This window comes from Lycium barbarum, chromosome 5, assembly GCF_019175385.1.
Source record: "Lycium barbarum isolate Lr01 chromosome 5, ASM1917538v2, whole genome shotgun sequence".
NCBI lineage: Eukaryota > Viridiplantae > Streptophyta > Magnoliopsida > Solanales > Solanaceae > Lycium > Lycium barbarum.
The window spans coordinates 107,873,726-107,891,155 of record NC_083341.1 but is presented as its reverse complement, the minus strand read 5'-3'; the positions used below and the strand labels follow the sequence as shown (position 1 = coordinate 107,891,155).

At 36.1% G+C, this 17,430-nt stretch overlaps 2 long non-coding RNA genes across 2 annotated transcripts; one reads left to right on the top strand and one right to left on the bottom strand.

The window, feature by feature from the left end:
- The first annotated feature begins 225 nt into the window (after positions 1-225).
- Positions 226-5,007, top strand: LOC132641107 (uncharacterized). Its single transcript, XR_009582687.1, has 2 exons — positions 226-948; positions 4,774-5,007. It is a non-coding gene; the product is annotated as an uncharacterized LOC132641107 (long non-coding RNA).
- Positions 5,008-5,726: 719 nt separating this feature from the next.
- Positions 5,727-11,420, bottom strand: LOC132641106 (uncharacterized). Its single transcript, XR_009582686.1, has 2 exons — positions 10,859-11,420; positions 5,727-6,076 (listed from the first exon to the last, which is right to left on the bottom strand). It is a non-coding gene; the product is annotated as an uncharacterized LOC132641106 (long non-coding RNA).
- Between the last annotated feature and the right edge of the window lie 6,010 nt (positions 11,421-17,430).

Sequence of the window (17,430 nt, the reverse complement as noted above, 5' to 3'; positions counted from 1 at the left end):
TATTCAGCATTTTTCACTTATTTGGTCTACCCATTTTACCCCTTATGCACGTATATACATCTAATATACGTGACTATACACGTATGATGTACGTACATAAGGGCACCCCTCTTTCTTTTTAAATCAAAGACCAGGCCCAGTCCGCTTAGCGGACCAGACCCAGCCCAAGCCCAATTTAAGAGGGGCAAATGCCACATTATACTCCCTCAAATTTCGTCAAACCAAAGAGACCCTTCTCTTCTTTCTCCTCTCTCTCTCTCTTTCCCTTTTCTCACAAACCCTAGGCGCCGCTTTCATCATCTCGTCTCTCTCCGTGCCTAAAATGGAAAATTTACAGAGGATTCAGAGTAACAACAACTACATAACCATTGCGGTGAAACAATACCGTAACAATTAATGTTTCCATGCTTTTTCATCTAAGTCCCCTCCAAACGCAGTGCTAATCTCTTCCCTTTTACTTTTTTTTTTCAATTTTTTAGTCAAGCAATTCGATTTTTCTATATCTTTGTTATTGTTGTGTGCTGGTACGATCGAATTTCTATTGGTTCCTCAATGTTTGGCTCGGATCGACCTAAGATGGGTCAGATCCGACCATATACGTTGTATTTTTCAGTAATCTTAGCCGTTAAGTTCATAATATGAATGTTTGCATCTGAAAAAACCACCTTGTACCACATCGGTGCTTTACTTTGTTGAAAGATTTTTGGGGTTCTATAAATAGAACCCCAACCCTCACTATTTCACAAGTTTTTTTGACAACCTCAAGAGGCTAGAATTTTGAGTTTAAGCTTCTCAGTATAAAAATTTTAAACTTTGACCTTAAAAGTTGGAGTTTCCCCTAAGTTCTAAAAATTATTTTCTTTTGTTTTGTGTTTTGTGTGGCTGAGTTTCGAAATTGGAAGCACAAGGCTCCAAGGTCCATTCTTTTCTCGGTTGCGCATATAAAAGGTAATTCTTTATCATTTTGTTTCCCTCATTTAGATTTTGCTTAGTATAAAGATGTTAGACTAGCTAGTCTATTTGGGTCTTGCTTAGTCTAAGTACTTGCTAATACTAGTTTATGTTGTTAAATGATGTCCTGTTTAGTTATATACTTAGTTTATGACTTACTTAAGTAGATGGTATAACCAGCTTGAATATCAATGCTGAAACTTGCTTAATATGAGTTGATTAGTCTTCACGGTAGGTTGTTTTACTTAGATGATCTTCATGCTTCAACTTAAGCTCTGAGAAAATGTGGTTGATGTATCTTGAACTTGTTTTTTCATCCTAAATGATCTCATTCATATAGAGTAAGATAAAACCAGAACTAACTAATAGTTTTTCTCAACTAGTTTGCAATTGGAAATGGAGTTTGATTCAGTTTGGCTTTTTAGTTAATATTGACTCAACTAGTTGGTTAACTAGTAGTTGAAGCTTATGTGATCATGGCTCCACCTAGTTTAAACAAGAATATGTTTTAAACTACCTAGATCTTTTTAGTAATCTTAAAACTAATGTGATTAGATACCTGAATATGGACCTGGTCTGGTTTGTTTGAGTGTTTCAATCCCCTGTCTGAATTTGTTTGGCTTAAACATATGGTATTCACAAACCTATCTTGATGTGGCTCATATTACAAGTCCTATATCTTGAAACTAGACTATATGTTTAAGCTCTAAAGGGTTTGTTAGAATTTGAAAGAAGGGGTAAACCTTTTAGGATCAGGTCTAAATTGAAGTTGATTGAAATGAATGTGATTGGTTTTGCTAACTAGCAAGGTGGTTGTTAGGTCTTAACCTGATTATTGGCTGCCTTAAGAATTGAAAGATGTAAAAATGGGAGAGAAATAGTTGTCAAGGATCTGGAAATTTTGTTTTTGTTGTCTTTGATCCCTTTGTTCCTTTTCCCAAACCCCATTGTGTGTCCTGTTTAATTGGCGGAGCAACTTATGTTATGAAAGTAAGCTGGTGTTTTATAAGTTCTTGAATCTGCTTTAATGTTTCTTCATGGACTGGCTCTGGTTTAATAAGTGACCTTAAGTGTCAATTTGATAATTTAAAGTAGTATGAAGATGGTGAAGTAAAACAGGTCTAGTTATACTTTGCTAGGTCTTGAATAGTTGAGAGATTGAGGTTTGTATTTTAAAATATGAAACCTGGTTTTGTACATTGATAAGGAACAGGGTCTAGAAATGACTGTTGATAACATAGTTTGCTTAGGCCTAAAATAGGATTGAACATATAGGATTCTCTAAGTCCTGTTTGAATAAAGAGAGTTTAAAATAGGTTTGTAGGTAAAATTTTAAGTTAATTTGGCTTTACATTCTAAGTTGTCCAACCCCCTTAGCATGTTTGAATTGGTTCAAGGATGGGAGGAGAGGACCATGAGTGTAGATATGTAAGTATAGACCGCTTGACAATGGAGAAGTCTTTTTAAAGACATCTTGAGAGAAGATTGAAAAAGGACCAAGTCCCACTTGGTTCATAAGTATCTTCCTAAATAAAATATTGTCATGGCATATCCCACAAGTCTATGGGATGAAACTTACAATATTTATACACTTGGTTGCCTTTCCCCATCATTGTATCAAATGGTGTTTAAAATGAACTTCCCTTTGCATTAATGGTTGTTCACTTAGATCACTAAACTTGGTTATAATACTTGATGTTTGGATTCACATGAACTTACTGACTTACTCAAGTGTACCTTAGGGATTATTTGACTGAACTAGGTGATACACATTAACTTGATGATTGTAGGCATTGATTAAAACTAGAAAGTGAGAAAGACTTCAAGTAGGTGTATGATTACTGATTACTGAAAATGAGTCAAATGTCTTAGATAGTATAAGTTGTAAGGACCCTGTAATATCTGTTTAGGCTTAATTAATGATAAGACTAACATAGGGTGTGTGTATGCATTAGTTTAGTCTTGTCTGTGCTTGAATTGGTTTCTTAAAACGCTAGAATACTAAAGAAAGGAAAAGCGGAGTAGCTTAATATTAGTTTAATTTAGTAGTATGATGACATGGGAATGTATTAAGCTTTTCTTTGCTATACTCTAAATAATGTACCATGTCTTGAACCTTTAAGACGTGTCCCTAATCCTACTAGCCTAAATTCGCTGATCCTTAGAAAAGCATTAAGCATCAGCCAGGGGCATAACAGTAACAGAAGTGAGCTTTGAAATGATTCTAGGTGAATTGTGAATATTGTTTAGGTAAAAGGTGAGAGAGTTAAGGGCAGGCCACTAATTATGAATGATGAGCTAATTCATGCACATTTTCTTATGGGATTAATCTGTTTTCTGCAATAGAATAGGAGTAAATGGGGAAGGTCTAAAAGGGATTCAAAACTCTGAACCTTAAACTACTTTATTTTTGAAAGGTCATATAATACTTTGTCTTTTTTCTGTGAGAACATTGATAAGGAGCAGGAGCATGCACTATTCTTCTTGCACTCTTTTCTTTATCTTTTCTACATTTGTATCTTCCATAAGGTTCATATTGTTATTTGATCCATCTGTGTTGTCATAATGGAATCAGTTGGAATCTATAATGATAGTTTGCATCATCTGCACATGTCTGGGACTGCTGGCATTTTGTTTGCTCATAATATGTGTGTTTAAATATGGTTGCTCCTCCCTGAAGACATCATATCATACATAAGGTCACTTGGACTTAGAACATTTTGATATTGTTTATATTTGGCCCTGTTTGCACTATAGATACTTGCCTTATCTGCAACTGCTTATTTCTAAGGTAGTGCTGCTTTATGTTGGTGGCCATTAGGCTCAGTAGGATCCTGACTCCTTGCATATTTAGATATGTATGTGCTCCGCTTTTGTTGGTATCACAGTAGTTGGAGACCAATTATTTATTTTGTGTGTTGTTTATCCTGTAAATAATTGCCCCAACTAGGGAAATCTAATCCCATCTGCTTAAGTTTTATCCATGATATGTCCATTAGAGTGATAGACCATGTCTTCCTGCAAACCTGTATTCTGTGTAAGTTTATCTAATATTAAAGCATTGCCATAATTCAGTTATATGTTTGCTTGCCTTGGCTGTGCATAAGTCATATATTTTCCTTGTATCAAGGCCACATGGTGAATAACTCTGCATTATCCTTATGAATATAAACATATAGTTTACCTCTGTTTGCACTATATCAGTACTGAAGTTTGCTTTTTGTTCACCCATGATAATGTGTCTTGGTTTTGCCTTTGTTTACTTCATATCTATATGTTGCAGTTGCTTTTGTTTACCCTATGACCATGTGTTTTGGTTCTTGCTCATGTTTACACCATGCCCATTTGTTTCAGTTTGCTACTAGTTATACTATACCTATAAATAACAATTTGCTTATGGCCATACCATACCTATTTACCTCTGTTTGCTTTTGGTTATACTATGTCCATATGTGTCAATCTATGCCATGCTTGTGTATGAGTGTAAGACCCTGTTTTTATCATTTTTTTTTATCATTTTTCCTTCCATGACTGTACTGGCTAGGAAATTAAGGTAATTTTGGGGTCTGGTCTTAGAAACCTCTTGGATCATGTGCCGCTTCAGGAATACGGATGGTGATGACTTTTCCCCTTTACTTCCTAAATCCCCACTAGTGAAGCCTAATAGCACATGTACAAATACTTTAATTGCATGACTTGTGAATGAATTGGATACATATATGTGTATAGTTATTTGTTCGATAAGTTAAGTAAATATAAACTAACTGGGTTTTCCCCTTCTTTTTCCCTCTCCACTTCATGGGCCACTTGAGCTGGTCCAAGCCAAAACCTTTTGGGCCTTCAATTCATCCATAACACAAACAAGTCTATCTAGGGGTTTAGATGCTGATATTATAGATGCGGATGAAGGCCTAGCCTTGGGTGAAAATGGTTAACTAGGGGTTTGGTGCGCACCCCTAGCCTAATCCTCTCTTTGCTTATGTTATTTTAATCTTGAATGTTGTATTTGTATGAACATGTAAAACATCACATTATATTGGAATTTTTATGTTAGAACCAGTCGCTTTAGGACAACGGTACGTATGCCGTTTAGTTGACTTTAGGATCCCAAAAGAATTTTCAAAACCCCGAAATAGACCTAACGATTTTTATTTCAAGAGCAGCAAAGCAACTTTGATAAATGCAAGTCTAAATAGAAAAAAAGGGTTTCAAAAAAATCAAAACTATTACGACCTTTCCTTAAAATTGGAATAGTTTCAAAGGTTAAAAGAGCATATTTTTACATGAATTGGGATGAGTTTCAGACTAAAAATAACACCAAAAAATGAATGAGTAAGTTTGGGGCCCAAGCCCGGTGGGAAAGAACCAAGATTTTAGACCAAGGCAATGCCGATTTTTTTCAAAATATATATGTGAAGTATGTCAGGCCCAGATAAGCCCAACACCTAAAATGGAATTAATTTCATACACATGTACACGGATTCAAAATAATAAGAAAACTCAAACCATTTCTCATCTAAAACTAATTTCATGTGTTTGTACGTAAGAAAAATATACATATATATGTATATGTACAACCTTTATTTAATTCATACATTATTCACATTTTATCTCTTCAGTCAACCATATCCTCAGAACTATTTTCCCAAACTCGAATTTTGGAGGAAATTCTACTTATTTGAATTCATTAAGTTGAGTCTACCCAAATGTTTCTTTTTCTTTCTTTTCTCAAATTAAAATATACTTTTAAAGAGGTATTTAGAAATAATCAACTCTTTTGCAAGAAAAATATACTTTCACTCTTATTTATTTTAATCAAGTTGAATACAACTCCTTTATCATTTGGATATAGTTTTGAAACATCGTCTATCCAAATCCAGGTTCTAACCTGTAGGGGTTTCAATATCTATACAAATGTGTATTTGCATATCATACAGAAAATAATGTAAAACTTATACTAAAGGAAAGGAAAGAAAGTTTAGCTTTTAAGGCCTTGGGCCCAAATCATTCGGCAACCTTGTTCTGTTTCTTCTATACCCTTCTAATCTTTCATCCGAAGCTCCAAGCATCCAATCCTTTTATCGTGTCCTCGAACTTTTGCTTTCCGTGCTTGTCATATTGGTTCCTTGCACAATGAAAAGAAAAGTAGTTAGTCAAAATGATACCCCCCGCCCCCCCCCCCCCCCCCCCCCCCCCCCCAAATAGGGTGATGTTTAGGAACATAAATAATAACATCCCTTGAACCTGTATCAATCTTTGAGAGCTTTAATTAAGTAGGCTCAGACTCACGGTTCCGAATATGGCAAAAGAACCCAAATAATGCCGTGGTTGCAAACTAGGGGTCATTCCAGTTGCCTTGTCAAGAGCATATCGGTTCCTACCTCGTGATATAAATGTGAGATCATCCTTGCCTAAACCGAGGGATAACCTTTCCGGACTAGGCATGGCCTCAAAAATCTTTTTGTTTTTTTCACAGGCCCAAGTGTAGTATATATTCAAATCAGTGATATTTTATCAAAGTATAGCACCTGTTCTTTTTTAGAAAATTTATCAAAGTATAGCACATGTTCTTTTTTTAGAAAAAATGCCAGAAGTGATAGCAGTTGTTCTGTAATAGCATTCAGATATCAAATCTTTAGCCAAAGATATAGCTACAACATTCTAAACAAAACACAACATCAGTGGCATAATACTGAGCAAAATGCAGCAGCGAAAGTCTCAAAACGTAACAGCAAATTAGTTCAGATCTGCCCTTAGTTTGGCCTTGTATTAGCAGCAAGACAGTGGCAGACAACAACAAATGGCCATAGCAACTCATGGCAAGGTTTCAAAATGAGCAGCAGCCATTTTCCTTCCCATTCGAGTGTAACAATAACAAGTTGGCTCAAATATGGCTGATCAAAAATAGAGGAAATATTCATCCAAGTGTAGCAACAGCTCAAGCGCCGCGCCCAACAATCAATCAAAGTGTAGTAGGCCAACACTGCCCTAGAAAGGCAATCACAATGGGCCCAAACGCAGCAAATAAACTGCCACAAGGCTGCAACTAATGGCATCTATTGGCTTGAGGGATGAAACAACAAATTTACTCAAAATGTAACAACTTAGATGTGGTGTAACATCAACAGTTTTCAGCCCAAATCAATAGCACACAGCAACAGTCATTCAAAATATAACAGCCAACAGTGAAGGATCCTCTCAATTATGCAATAGATTTTCCCAAGTTCAACAGCAACTCCAGAACAATTGGGATTTGAAAATCCCCAAGTCATGCAAAGAAAAGAAGGGCAGAGAAGAATTGAGTATCGAGAAATAGTTCCCAGCAAAAACAGTAGCAAAAATGAAATATAAATAAAAATATCATTACCTAGTCTTGGTTCAAAATAGGGGAAAATGATAAAGGCTTCAAGTTTCCAAGTCTTTTAAAAGTGAATAATTTCATCAACACTATCTCAATTCTTAACCAAGAGTGTACAGGAACCATCGTAATAGAACTCATGCTAGTCTTTAAAAGTTAAACATTTAGAAAATTAACTTGTTTATAGGATACTTTAAAGCACAGCCTTTGCCAACTAATAGAGACATCAAAGCACTCGGAACATCTCAATGAAACAAAGTATAGCAGCTAGTAAACCAGCACATGAAAAAGCAGTGCATCAATTCAACATGCATCTTAAAGGAGAAATGACCTTTCAAAGACTGCCTATAAGCATATAGAACAAAACATCATGCATTAACATACTGAGGCAACAAAGGAGGGGGGGGGGGGGGGGGGGGGGGGGTTACCACCATCTATGTTTCCGATGCCGCGCAAGATCCAACGGTTTCTAGAACCTCGGCATGGCAGGCTATTGGAGGAGGCTAAGCCGAACCCGAAACTTACCTTGGCTTTCAGGAAAACGTGAGCTTAAAGAGTGAACAACAGTGAATTTAAAGACTCGACAAACACCACGACAAGAATATAGTTTCCATTCGCACAGTCAACCTACATAATGAAGCTAGATCCTGTTTTTTAGAACTAAAGTTGATTCAACAGAACACTTAAAGGGTAATCCCCACAACTCAAACATAGATGAAGTAAAAGAAGTTTGTTAATACCACACAAAGTGTGCCAAATATATTGATCCTACCCCCATTCAGTTTAAAGAAGGTTAAAGTAAGCATATCAACTTAACACAAGGTGAACCACTAGACCACAATCTTTTGAAACCATTTATACCACTAGAAAAGCCCTCAATATCAAACCAGTAGTTGTTTTGAAAATAAAAATAAAAACTGAATACAGAATTGCCTCTGTACAACAACAGTGACTAAATTTTTCAGGACAATACTTTTAAAACAAACAACTTCAATCATTTGCACGAAACCAAGTTTTGGGGAAGATGACAGCCTTAGATAAATGCCATTAGTTCTCTTACTTCTTAAACTTATCAGGAAATGCTTTAAATGCAGGTTGAATCACAAAAGAGGGATATAACTAATCTTAACAAACACTTTTAAAAGTTGAAGATCTTTATTGTTTTGAAGACTTACTGTTTTGAAGACTTACTTTTAGCAAATACTTGATCTCAAACTAACTTTAGGAAAGATATACATATAGTCTTCCACAACATTCCTCTAAAAAAAAGGGAGGCTGAAGTTGAAACCAAAAAAAAAAATTGAAAAGATCAGTAGCTATTCCTTTTTTAAATAAACTGAAGTTTCCTCATAAGTGAACTTTACTCCTGGTTAAATCTGATTCTTGATTAGTGAACACTCAGGGAGCACAGTTCTGGGAGATGGGCAAACACTCAAAGATACAAACCATTTCCTTGAACCAACATAAAAGCACTTTGAATCTCTTCTAAAAAAGGTAACAATCATTCTAGGAGCTAGACTCATCAAGAAGGGAAATGAACACCTTATGGTATATTAAATCATATACAGAAGCCATTACTAACTAGTTTTAGGAGGATATGAAATTCTCTTAAGCACACATAACAATTTATACAAGGATTTGACAGTAAGTTAAAAGGCAAAGCATTCAACTGGCAGCACGGCAGTTTCTTTTGAGAAGGTTCAACCATCCAGAACATTTGGCAAAAGGTTTCCTTTTCTACTTTATTTTTCATATTTGAACACAACTTATTTGCAAAGGGAAGATACCAAAATTTAAGGAAAAACAACTGGAATAGGAAAATCAAAGTCAACCACTGTCAGCCAACATTTCAAGTAAAAATATCTTAAAGGGATCCAGGATCAGCTTGTCTATTTAGGAGAAAACCAGCTTTGAAAGATGTATTATCTCAACATACACATGATTCCATTCTCTAGACAGAGCAGAATGAAGTAATCCAAGGGAAAGAGGGCTCATTATGCAACAACTAAGAAGCTTATTGTCATATACAACAACACACTAATCTGATACAGCCTTAAGTTTTCTTTAAGAACCAGATTTAATTCTCAAGAACATATAAGCAGGGTCAAGCATACTGGTAGTTAAAATATTTTTGAATTAGAGTTAAGACCAAACATCTAGGCTTAACTTTCTACATCCTCTTTTCTTTTTAATAAGAAATTCCCAACAACATTTGTTTTATAAAACTGAAAGAAAAGGTGAGGATAACCAACAGAATCTTCAGAACCAGCTAATTATCAGATTAACTGCAAACATACCCATCAATTGATATTATAGGCATATTGAAAGTAGAAAATAGGTGAAGGACCTGGGCTTAGCAAAAGCTGAATTTTCATCACACACTGTTTCAGTTTGGCGATAAGACAACTCTTTAAAACTTGAACAAATTAGCTTATTGTCATATACAACAACACACTAATCTGATACAGCCTTAAGTTTTCTTTAAGAACCAGATTTAATTCTCAAGAACATATAAGCAGGGTCAAGCATACTGGTAGTTAAAATATTTTTGAATTAGAGTTAAGACCAAACATCTAGGCTTAACTTTCTACATCCTCTTTTCTTTTTAATAAGAAATTCCCAACAACATTTGTTTTATAAAACTGAAAGAAAAGGTGAGGATAACCAACAGAATCTTCAGAACCAGCTAATTATCAGATTAACTGCAAACATACCCATCAATTGATATTGTAGGCATATTGAAAGTAGAAAATAGGTGAAGGACCTGGGCTTAGCAAAAGCTGAATTTTCATCACACACTGTTTCAGTTTGGCGATAAGACAACTCTTTAAAACTTGAACAAATTAGCACCTTAACTAAGCATATATTAAGACTTTGAAAAAACCATTTGGTAGCACCCTATCTTCAACATATAGCTTATTTTTGGTTCAACAACTCAACATTTAAGCATTTAGTCAGAATCATATATAGATTAAATGCTATCAAACCTCAGGATTTTAATTACTGACTTAAGGACCTGATATTGACACCTGAGTAGATAGTAATCTACAACATATTAACATCTAAGAAACACAAGAATACTATATAAGTGATTTTGCCAAAGTGATTAGCCCCTTTTAGATTAAGTTATACTAAACTACCTTATGAGCTAATACTATATAACTCATACATGATATAGGCAGAATGTCAGTTCACTTAACCAATGGCAATACTTAACAACCCTTAAGCATTGAAACTGATCAAACTTAGCACATTAATGATCTATGTATCAACAACCAAACAAGAGATCATACTAACCATCATTAACTAACAAATGAGCAGAAAACAAGCCAAGTGAAAACACATAACTAAACTAAAAGTGAGCTATGCTAGCACTTCTACTACTTAACAACAAAACAAAATAAATAGGCTTGCCTACATAAACAGATGACCAAATTAGCTAATTTTAGACTAAGATAACAATCAAACATGTACAAACTATCATAAACTAAGCACAAACAGGCTAATGAACTGAAATAAGAAGCAAGGAAAGGGAATTTTGGATATTACCTTTTTTTCCAGCAGCGACGGGGGCGACAAACGTTGAATCAATCACTATTCACCTGAATCGACTTCCGACGAGCGGAAACGATTTCCAAAAATTAAACTTGAGCAAGAACTTCCTTGAAACTCAATGGCTTAGCCGGGTTTCTAAGTGTTCTCACTCTTGGGATTGTCAAAAACCCATTTGAGGTGTAAAAGACCAATTTTTTGGCCTCTGAATTCTCTTAAAGTAAAGGGGAGAGGGTCCTATTTATAGGAGAACCAAAAGTCCCAATTTTTTAACTTCAAATGATGTGGGACTTTCAGAAAATAGCCTTGGGATCCAAATCCTAACTCAAATTCGTATAGAAACCTTTGAAATCCCACAAAATTGCAAAGAAAAAGAAGAAAGCAGTATGTTACCGTTTTCTTCTGAAGATAAAGACTAGGACAATAAAAACTTTGCCTGAAATGGCAAAGCAAAATCTGGAAACTTAAAAAGCTTCTGCAATTTGGCCAAAAATGGCAAAATACAGTTGGGTTCGCATGGTTTGGAGCGTGGGAATAAGGTTTTGTTTTTCGTTCTCTTTGTTTTGTTGAAGAGTGAAAGAAACAAAAGGGTCCTTGGTATTTTTGAAATTAAGAAATGGGCCAGGTTGGTTCATGGATTTGGGCTGGATATTTGGGCTAGAAAAGAACCTGATTTCGATTTGAGAATGTTGCCATAATTGGGTTTAAAGAATACCCTTGTTGCATTACAACCAAAGCTTGTAGAAATGGTCAATTTAAACTCAAATTGAAATCAATTCTTGAAATAAGTTTGAGATAAATTAAATATTCAACTAACTAATTAAGCTTCTTCATTTTAACAGAGTAAAATATTACTTTAAAGTTTGACAATTAAAATGCGTACTTAATTAAACACTTGGTTTTTGCATAAATTGATTTTCTAATTGATAAAATAGACATAATTAATACTTAACGTTATACGTAATATATATATATATATATATATATTAGGATATTTTTCCAAATGAAATGGCGAAATATCATTAAAACTAGTTTAACAAGTATCTTTTGATTTTTGAATAGATATTTTACTCTGCTTGCGATTCAAGAAGCATGACTAGTTAATTTGAATTTTTGGAGGGCAAAAATTGAGTTTCAACAGCTTCCTCTTCATTGTGCAGGGATGGCGGAGCAGTCCTTGGGCAACGAAATTTGATAAACCCGGTTTTTGACTAACCAAATCAACTCATCTCTTAAAGCGAAAAGTTCATGCAGTTTTTGAAAATCATGGTCTGACCTTAGCATTGGGTTTCCTACATATCTCAGGCTCTATGAGAATTCAGACCACTTGTAGTTCGACTCGATTTTTTACAAAGTTTTCAAAATTGCCCAGGTGTAGAACTTTTGAGACTTGAACTTGGGACTTGATTGGGGGGAGTTTAGATTACGACCGAGCTCTGACAGTGAGTTCGCCTACATATCTCTATCCTCAGGAATCAGGTTGTATACAGTTCGACTCGATCGGAAGAAAAAGGATATTCCTTATGCAGAAGTAACCTTTGGTTTGGGAAAGATGACTACGAACTTTTGAGTACGGAAAAGAGGCTTGCAACTTCTAAGCTATGGTCATGGCATGCTTCACACTCATAGTTAAGTCTTTGCATGGACATAATTTCACGTATTTTAAGTATGTTGTCATCTAGATTTGAAAAGAAGACTGGTGGTGCCCAGTGTAGGTTTTGGAGATTACACAGAACGCCTTACTCAAAGGTGATGACTCTTTTGCTTTTGGTAGAGTGATTTTGACATGGTTACCTACATGCCTTCTCAGGAGCGTACTTTGATGTTGGTGAAAGGTGTCCATCAACTCTCACCCGAAGAGTCTATTCCTCTCCTCTGCAATGTGCCCCGGTTCGCTGCTAAAAAAAACTTCCACATTGTGAGTTGCTTATACTGCAAAATCTAAGGTAACACTGTTAGTAGAAAATGCACTATAAACATAATCGAAGCGACATCCTTATGACGTCATCTCGAATCTAAGTGTCTTGTCCCAGGACAATCCACTTCAGTAATAAGTGGTATTCCACTTCGATGTGGCCAACCCAAATGTGTCACAATTTTAGGGTGGACAGCCCAGTTTTGAAATAAAGTAAAGTGTTGCAATTATAGGGTGGACAACCCATTTTTGTAATAAAGTAAAGTGTCATAATTTTAGGGTGGACGAACCGGTTTTGAAATAAAGTAAAGTGTTGCAATTTTATGGTGGACGACCTGCTTTTGAAATAAAGTAAAGTGTCGCAATTTTAGGGTGGATGACCCTCTTTGAAATAAAGTAAAGTGTCGCAATTTTAGGGTGGACGGCCTAGTTTGAAATAAATTAAAGTGGCACAATTTTAGGGTGGACACCCCGGTTTTGAAATAAAGTAAAGTGTCGCAATTTTTGGGTGGACGACCAAGTTTTGAAATAAAGTAAAGTGTCACAATTTTAGGGTGGACGACCTAGTTTGAAATAAAGTAAACCTGTTATATCCCGTATTTTGCGTATTCGGATAATTTAAGATAATTGCGGGAAGTTAAGGGCAAGGCTATATTTTTGACCTTGTTTAGCACACAAGTTGTTCATGAAAGTTTTGAAGTGCAAATATTAAGAAAGGATAGGGGCAAAAAGGGAAATTCGCAAGATGGCTCATAGAAAATATGGAGGAAGGCTAAGGGCAAAATTTGGAAATTGGAGAAATAATTTTTCATGAATTCCAAAAAAAAAATATATAATGGTCTTGAAAAGGCCAAGTGGGTCGTCCAAGTTGGGTGGGCTAAAGCCCACATGGGAGTTAAATAAAAGTGAATAAAGATGACCCATTTGCTCATTTTTCATCTTCATCCTTAGAGAGAATTCAAGAAGCTTGGAGAAGACAAAACCAAAGGGCCATATTCGGCCAAGAGAATAAGAAATGGAAGCCTCCAATTTTGATCCAAAAAAAATATTTTCTTCTAGTATTCTTACTAATTTGAAGGTCCTCTTTAACGTGGTATAATTGTTGGAGCAAGAAGACCCCTCTTTGTTGCAAGTTCATAATCATAGCCAAGTGAGAAGTTAAGGGAAAAAGGTAAGAATTAATCTTCTTTTATATGTTATAGGTGGTTGTGTATGTTGTGGTATGTAGAAATGGATGAAATTCATGAAAATATGGATGTATGTTGTGGCCGTGTATATGTGGTGCTTGGCCTTGTGTGTTGTGTAGAAATAAGGGACCAATTTTACTTAGTATTTTGGTTGTTGTTGTCATGAATTCTATGATGAAAATGAGAGTTTAATGATTCAAATTGAAGTTGAAATTGTTGTGGGCTGTTTTGGAAGCCAAAGTGGATTGAATGTAGTCTCTTGTATTTATGGAAAATAATGTTGTAGTGTGTGAATTATTGGTATAGTTCATGAATTGGAAGGAAAGAAAGTATGTTGTTATTGTTCTTATTGAATTTGGAAGGTTTCGGGTGAAGGGGTATGTTGGTTGAATTGTTTGAAGTGTTCTTGAATCATGTTAGAATAATTTTGGATTAATACTTAAATGTGAAATCATTGATGTTAGCTTGACTATGTGTGGTTGAGTTGAATATAAAAGGAATGTCGTCGAATTGTGTAGAAAGGATTGCTAGTGTTAGAATGCATTTGAAATAATTGTTGAAGTTGGAGATATGATTGTTGGTATTGTTGTTGATAATTTGGCCGAGTTGAATTCTCGGGGATGGTGTATTTACAGGGGAAATGCTGCCGAAATTTCTGTAAATAAAGTGTTGGTTTAAAATTGGACTCTTAAGTGTTTATGGCTAATGTTTGGTATGTACGAATATTGTTGTAGATCTTGCGAAGCCAAAGACTTAAGTTCGGATTAGCTTAGGAAGCGGGCAAGGTATGTAAAGCTTACCCTTTTTTCTTTTGGCATGTCGTAGAGCTAAGTAAGTCGTGATACGTATCTTGGGGTAACTCCATTCTTGATTCCGAGCTTGTTAATGATTCTTATTCACTTCTTGATATGAGTATACTTAGTATAATCGAGCTTATGGTATGATTGAATAATAAGAAAAGCATAAAGAGTTCTTGTTTTTAAGGGGTTCTGTAAGTAGTAATGTCCCTAACTTTTGTAGACGGTATCGGATTGTTTTGGAAATGTTCGTAGAGGTTCCTATAACGAATAACGTTCATAACTTTCATATGCTAATTCAGATTGTTTTGAAAATGCTCGTAGAGGTTTCTATAATGAATAACGTTCATAAGTTTCATAAGCGAACTTGGATTGTTTTAGAAACGTTCATGGGGGGTTCTATAATGAATGATGTCCATAACGATATTTGAAAGGTACTTGGTATGATTGTTGCTTTAATTTTTCAAAAATAGCTTCTGAAACGTTCGTAGAAGGTTCTGTACTTCAAACGCTCATAACTTTCTTATACTAAGTCGGATTGACCCGAAACTTATTTCTGAGTCTTCAAGCGTCGGTAAGGATACTTATACATTGAGTTTTAAAAGTTGATTTATGCGCATTTAGTTTCCCCACGACTTTGCTGGTGCATATGGTTGTTAACTTTCTTATACTAACTCGGATTTTCTTGAAACGTGTTTGTGGTTTACTAATGATTTCAAGAAAATTACTTCTGTACTAAAGGAAACATAAAGTTGATTTTCAAAACCACTCCGAAGGGCGTGCGAGATTTTACTATTTAGACTTTCACGACCACTCCGAAGGGAGTGCGAGGTTTTACTATTTCGTTTCGATTACGATTTATGTTTACACCCCATAGCATTATTTCTTTGTATTGATATTTGTGGATTAAGTTATGTTGACACCATCATCACTAGTATTATTATGTCGCGAGCGGCATGCCCGAAGGGGCCAAGACTAGTATTATTATGTCGCAAGCGGCATGCTCGAAGGGGCCATCATTATTATAATGCCGGACGCGGCATCCCGAAGGGGCCACCATCATTATTATTATGTCGGAACCGGCATGCCCGAAGGGGCCAGGACTAGCATTATTATGCCGGCGGCATGCCCGAAGGGGCTATCATCATCATTATTATTATGTCGGAACCGGCATGCCCGAAGGGGCCAGGACTAGCATTATTATGTCGGCGGCATACCCGAAGGGGCCATCATTGTTACTATGCCGGAAGCGGCCGTCCGAAGAGACCATTATGATACTATTTTCTCATAGTGTATTCTAGAATTTGGGCATGCTGTACTTATATTGTGTATGCTAGAAGGCGTGTAAGGCACTTTATGGCACAGTTCAAAATGTTGTTCCAGGTTGCTCCCGGGTTGCCTCTAAACTGGTTTACTGTTACGCCTTTCCTTGTTTATGATTCAGTGATGCTTTACATATTCAGTACATATTCCGTACTGACCCCCTTTCTTCGGGGGCTGCGTTTCATGCCACGCAGGTACACCCAGATGAGTAGAAGACTATGCTAGAAGGTGTTCCAGCGGGATTGGCGAGCTCCATCTCAGTTCGGAGTGTTGCCGGGTCAAAGAACTTATGTCATGGTATTTTGTATATGTTAGAGACTTTGCAGACAGTGTCCTGTGGATAGGGCGTCGAGAAGTGCGAATCATTTGTAGATGTTAAAAGAGTATGTATTTTCAGATGACTTCAGTTAGTAAAAAGTACGTAACTGATTGAAAGTTTTCATAATCTGTATAAAGACAATGATCTCTATTTGGAAAAGTTCCATGTTTTAAAAGTTTTTTTTGAAATGACAGGTTCTGGTAAAGCGAACGTCTAAGGGTTCGCTCGACTCTGATGAGAGTCGGGTGCCCATCATGCCCTATCAAGATGAGGGTGTGACAAAAGCATCGCAATTTTAGGGTGGACACCCCAGTTTTGAAATAAAGTAAAGTGTCACAATTTTTGGGTGGATGACCCAGTTTTGAAATAAAGTAAAGTGTCGCAATTTTAGGGTGGACGACCCGGTTTTGCAATAAAGTAAAGTGTCACAATTTTAGGGTGGACGATCCTGTTTTGAAAGTGTTGAAATTTTAGGGTGGACAACCCGGTTTTGAAATAAAGAAAAGTGTCGCAATTTTAGGGTAGATGACCCCATTTTGAAATAAAGTAAAGTGTCGCAATTTTAGAGTGGACGACCCGATTTATATTGTCTGACTCTAACAACGAAGACAGCAGCCTCTCAACCGAATTTACATCCTTTGACTCTGAAGATGAATACTGCAACCTTCTTGGCCGGTTTTACATCATCTTTGACTCTAACAACGAATACTACAGCCTCGTGGTCGGATGTATATCGTCTGAGTCTATCAAAGAAGACTGCAGTCTCTCGATCGATTTTACATCGTTTGAGTCTAACAACGAAGACTGTGGCCTCTCGACCGATTTTACATTATTTGACTCCGAAGATGAAGACTGCGACCTTTTTGGCCAATTTTACATCATCTTTGACTCTAACCATGAATACTGCAACCTCGCAACCGGATGTATATCGTCTAAGTCTAGCAACGAAGACTGCAGTCTCGCGACCGATTTTACATCGTTTGAGTCTAACAATGAAGACTGCAAACACTCGACCGGTTTTACATCGT